At 46.6% G+C, this 5869-nt stretch overlaps 1 long non-coding RNA gene across 2 annotated transcripts; it reads left to right on the top strand.

Annotated features, from left to right (window-relative positions):
* The first annotated feature begins 1726 nt into the window (after positions 1–1726).
* LOC136529912 (uncharacterized) lies at positions 1727–3971 on the top strand. Of its 2 annotated transcripts, XR_010777471.1 has the most exons (3): positions 1727–2048; positions 2425–2628; positions 3294–3971. It is a non-coding gene; the product is annotated as an uncharacterized lncRNA (long non-coding RNA). The 2 variants fall into 2 exon arrangements; XR_010777470.1 differs by lacking the exon at positions 1727–2048 and having other exon boundaries at positions 2279–2628.
* The last annotated feature ends 1898 nt before the right edge of the window (positions 3972–5869 follow it).

Genomic DNA, 5869 nt, shown 5'->3' with positions numbered 1-5869 from the left:
TGGTTGTTGGAGTCCAGGCCAAGTCACCGACGGAGGCGCCGGTGTTCCAGTGCCGGTACCTGCTGTTGGTGCAGAGGTTGCAGAGTGACGCTGTGGCGGACGTAGCCGTCGTCCTCCCCCTCCCCCGGCCTGACACGGCCTGCCTGCTAGATGACGTTGCTCTGCTACGCGTGCTGGACGGTGCGGTGGCCCGGCGGCGCGGCTCATGCGAGTTACCTCCATTCACATGTCTACGTGTACCATTACACTATATGCTAAGGAAGAAAAGATTCTTAGCTCGATGAGATTCTCACAAAACCTAGCCAATTTTTTTTAATCACACTCAACCTCTTCACCCATCTCTACAGATCAATCAAAATTATACTACGTCCTACCAGAAAAATATTTTCAGCTGAGAGCCTTCAACCATTATGCATCCAAAAATATACACATAAAAATTCGTCTTCATTAAAATCAAAGGGCTGATAAAACATCAAAACTCATTGGACGGCTAAGCTTGTCACACCCGCGCCAGGCTTCTCACCCCTACGCGGCGTTCGCAACTCACGACCTAGGATCAAATCCCTAGATAAACGGAAAAAAGCTTCATTCGAAAAATAAAAATGCTATACAACACACATATGTTTTAAAAAAAAACATATAGATTTTTTTTCAAGAATAAGACGGCCTACATCCCCACCGTCTCCGCCGTGCTGCGCGCCATGCTCTACACCGCGCACCCGACGGAGTCCGGTGGCAGTGGCAGCGGCGCGCCGCCACGGTGCAGCCCCGACCAGGAGAACATGCCGCTGGCCGTGGACTCGCTGCAGTTCGAGCGCACCGCCAGCACGGGCTCTGCGGCTGCCTCCGCAACGCCGCGCGACGCCACCGCCGCCGCCCTCCTCCTCGACCTTGCGCTAAGCCTGATGATCGGCTGGTGGGATGTGTTCTTGTGAGCCGAACCAAGAGCGCTGGAGGGCGTGGTGGAACCTTGTTGATTCAAGTATTTTGTAGTAGTTGTTAGCAGGGAGTCGGCGCCGGCGGCGACGGATCTATGATTTGTCCTTCCATAGAAAAATAATTGTGATCTGTGATCTGTGGAGGCTGGAGGTAGAAGAAGGCTGAAAGCTGTTGGATCTTAATTCTATGTAGTAGACAGACTCTCGGAAAAAATATTTCCTTCTTCAGCCGCTCGCCCTGACGCGCTCCACCAAACTACCGTCGCGCCGCTGCACGCTGCTATACGAGGACGGGTTCATCAGCCTCTAGGAGCTCGGGGCGCTGTTGTAGGATGGTGGCCAGTTGGACATGCTGCGCGTTCGCGAGTACGCGGAGGAGCTGCGCCGCACGCTGCGGAGGCTAGGGATCGTCGGTGAGGAGATGACGGTCGAGCAGTGTGCATAGATCGTCGTGGCGGTGGACCGAGACGGCGACGGGGTCATCTCCTTCGACGAGTTCAAGGGCATGGTGGCCACCGAACCGGCGTGAGCCATATAGGTGCCTACCACACGTACGTGTTTGTTTTCTTTTCCTCCAAAAAACGTGTACGTTTTCATCTCCGATTGTTCGTCGACATGATGCACGTACGCCGCTACTATGTAACCATAATCAGCGGATGTGAAATACTAAGGGAAATCCATTATTTAGGGTTTCACGTTCTACACATCAACTGGATTTCAACTGTGGCGCTGCGTCGTTGAGGGGTGTAGCTGCAGTGGCCGACCGGCTCGTCCCCACGCTCGGCCGGTGGCCCGTGGACAGCCGGAGTGGTGGCGGCCAGGCGGACAGCCGGTGCCTGCGCCTAGGCCCGTTGCGCGCTCGCCCGGCGGCCCGCGGCGGCGGCCTAGATCTGCCACCCGCCGCAGCCGGTGCTGCGTCACTCAATCCGTGCGACGATGAGATTGGGGCGGAGGACGAGGAGGAGACCCGCTTCCGTGTGGCTGCCGCTGAGTACCGCGCGCTCGTCTTCTGCTACAGCACCACCCTCGCGCTGCTCGGATTCGATCCGCACCTGTCCGCCGCTCCGGCACGCGCCGCGCCGCCGACCCGTTGCCGATCGATGTGTTATGGTAAGCAATGCGTGCCCTCCCAATTCCTAAGCTCCATCTCTCTGTACGTGTGTTTGGTTCATGCGATGGATCCGGTTGATCTGGTTCATGCTGATGGATCCAATTCTCTGTTTCGCATGATGCAGTCCCATCACAAGGTCAAACTATTTTAATTTTGTGCTAGGGTGCTTGCTGTTTCGTAAATTTGCATCACTACATGCATGGACACATGAAAATTAATTTGGGTCTGTAACCAAACATTGCATCAAGCCAGAAACACAAACAACTATTTTCTAAGCTGCGCACAAACTTGCTGAACAAATGTCTAAATCATTAATTTTATTCTTAATTTCTTAATTTGATCATATATTATTTGGTTTAATTTCTTCTATTTTAGAGATGTTGCTGAGGCCGAGACTGAATCCATCAGCCACCACCCACCGACATCAAGATTGCGCTCCAGTGGATATGCTGCTACATGGATGCTGATGTGCTTTTGTGCTTCATGGCCGCACACCATCGGGAACTCACCGTGGTCCGGAGGGAGGCCAGCCTCGCCATCGTCATGACCGTCGACCCGTCCCGCCTTGTCCTCAACCTGGTAAGCGATTTCTTAGCCGCTGGCAGTGGCATCGGCGAGGACCTGCTTTTCCTTGTAACATATCCTTTCTGTTCTCAAATATAACTGTTTGATACTAGGTAATACAAATGCCACACTGATCTTGTAATTCTCACGGCACTTGAAAAATTTATCTTGGAATGTCTGGTTATTTCCTGAACATCTGCTTCAGTTTAAAGAACTCTTATGAAATTCTTGTGCTCCGAATGGGTCCTTAGGCAGAAGTCTAGATAATGTCCATGCTGCTTGCTGCATGCACAGATTGTTTGGGGTTATGATAGTGATTCAGTTTGCTAGGAATTACCCTTGTAAATTATGTGTTTTTCTAAGATCCAAGTAAAATGTGTGACACTCGGGCAAGGTTAACTGACATGTTGCACGAGAGTGGTACTTCCTATTTTTGTCCACACATCATGAGTTTTCATTGAACTACCTGCTTAAAGGTCCGATTATACTGTTTTCACGTGCAGAATTACAAACTGAGCCCATGTTTTAACACTAACTACTAAATCTGAATGAGACTATGCGGCATTAACGCAAGGCTGATTATTGAATATAGCTGGATGTTCATAACTATTGAGATTTTAAGCTAGAGAGTTTGCAGTGTTGTTCCAGTAATCGATAATTTGTTCTTCCTAGACATGCAGGTTAAAAGAGGAGAGGTGGGGTGCAAGGAAATTTCTACCGGAATGTAGCTCTACTAGACATTGGTAAAATGGTTCCTGTGCAAATGTTCCCTACTTCTATACTCAATGGTGGGTCTCATACCGTGAATCTACCTACAATCTCTTTTGTGGTGATGAACAGAAGACTAGACTTTGCACAAACCCCCTAGATATGTTTCTAAATTTGTTCTTTTTGAGGGGTGTAAATCTGAGTATAGGGTAGTCGGATAGCTAAGAGGTTTTGTCTCTGATCACTCTGCATAGAAAAAGGGTTGATGAATTAATGTAGAGAAAAATCTGATCTGTCATCTCAGAACTCAGATTACGTGTGCAACAAATCTTAGAACTTGATGTGTAGGAGAATCATCAGAATCGCTTATGTCAAGGATTTTGAATAAATTAAGGATGGAGCAAGAGATCACAATATGACCAGGAGTTGGTTCACTTAGTAGGGTAGACTAGGAATAATCAGGAATTGGTTCTAGTCTGTTACATGATCAAACTGTATGGATGCTAAGTTCAGTATGTCATGTCTTTGATATCACTGTTTTGGCGTTTTGGCAATGGTTCAGTAAATGCAATGCCTTGTCTATGGAAAGATTGTAATTTCATTTTATTCTTAACTATGGAAACATATAGTAAATGCAATGCCTTGTTTTTTCTCTCAGATCATGTCAAGTGATTTTGAAGTTTATTTCCTAACATTCTCTTGGGGTACCATTAGTTTATGCAATGCCTTGTCATATTAGCAAAACACTAAACTTTTTGTGCTCAGTTCAGCGCTATGGAAACAACTTTAACAAAGCACATTAGCTAAATACATAAATTTGATAGAATTAATTTTGTTATGCATATGTGTTTTCCGGATTATATACATGGTTATATACAATTGTGTGAAAGTTGTGAAAGCATCTAGGCCCTTAGTTGGGTTTCAGTGATTAATGACGACACAATATTACTATGACTAACGTGTGTTTTGTAGAGGTAATTTGAGTTAGGTCATGGTAATGATAATTGATTGGGCAATCATGGTTGTCATGCCCCTGTCTATGGAAATCGTTTCGGTTTTCAAAGGATGGACGACAAGGTTACGGACGAACTAGTTCTAAGTGTCGTTTGATGATGGAGAGACACTTAGAGTAGTTTAGAACTTTGTTTTTCCTTTGGCCGTACTATTAAGGGGGTATGGACTAGTAGCTTGACCTAGGTAAGTCTAGTGGATTAGGTGTGGTGCACACTTATCAAACATAGCACTAGGTAGCTCAGGAATAACCCTAAGATCAATTGGAGTAAACTTTATTCACATAGGATTTCGAGTTGGAAGTGAATGGAGGGTCAAATGATTGATCGGACGCTGGTCTGGTTGTGACCGGACGCTGGGGGTGAGTCTGGTAAGTTCATTTGATCAACTGCAGTTGTCTGGTACTGACCGGACGCTGAACAGTGTAGTGACTGGACTCTGCCTGCCAGCGTCTGGTCAACATCAATAAGGTTCCAGAGAGCGTTTTTCTTGACCGGACGCTGGTCAGAGTTCGGTCAGAACTTAATGGCTCTTTTTGACACAGTGGTGGGTATAACTGACCGGAGCGTCCGGTCACCCCGCAAAATGCTGACTCAGCCTCCAAACGTTATGTTTTGAATGAGGGGGTGTAAATACTTACTCCACTCGTCTAAGGGAGGTCTTCCATTTGTTCAGCTGAGAAACACCTTTGGAGTGCAAGGAAGAGCAAGAGCCTAGTGAGGTGATTGAGATTTGAGAATCCAAGATTAAGGACCTCATTAGTACATAGAGAGTAGCAAGTGTGCATCCACCTTTCTCATTAGGCTTGTCGTGGTCAAGTGAGAGTTTGTGCTTGTTACTCTTGGTGATCGCCATCACCTAGATGGCTCAGTGGTGATTGAAAGTTTGGTGATCATCCGACGGAGCTTGTGGATGACCCAACTCAAGTTGTGAGCGATTCACCGCGACACAGTATCGAAGAATCAGTCTGTAGAGAGCACTTGATCCTTGCGCGGATCAAGGAAGAGCTACACCCTTGCGTGGGTGCTCCAATGAGGACTAGTGGGTAGTGGCGACTCTCCGATATCTCGGGAAAACATCGCCGCATTCCTTTCCCTCTCTTTACTTTGAGCATTTACATTTGAGCAATTCATTTCTTGTCCTTACATTCTTATAATTGTCATGCTAGAGTAGGATTAGAACCTAGGGTGCAAAATTTTTGTGCGGCAAAACAATAGAAACACATTCTAGGCATAAGGGGTGAAGTGGGCTAAGTGTAGGGTTTAATTATTGCTAAAATTTAGAATTAGCCCAATTCACCGCCCTCTTGGGCATCTTGATCCTTTCAAGTTGAATTATGGAAAAAATATCGTTGTTTGGTTGTTTTTATGTGCATCGCTGAAATAAAACCATGATGTTAGCACGAGGACTATACTAGTCTTACTAATATCCAGCTTGGCAGTCCCATCTTTTTTTCTGTGTATCCATCTTTTACAAGCCAAAGAAATTGAGAAGGACACAAGTAAAACCTATGATCGTGTTGAGTGGACCTTTCTAA

Source organism: Miscanthus floridulus, chromosome 19 (assembly GCF_019320115.1).
Source record: "Miscanthus floridulus cultivar M001 chromosome 19, ASM1932011v1, whole genome shotgun sequence".
Classification (NCBI taxonomy): Eukaryota; Viridiplantae; Streptophyta; class Magnoliopsida; order Poales; family Poaceae; genus Miscanthus; species Miscanthus floridulus.
Note: the sequence above shows the minus strand (reverse complement) of the source record. Positions and strands in the feature narration are given on the sequence as shown.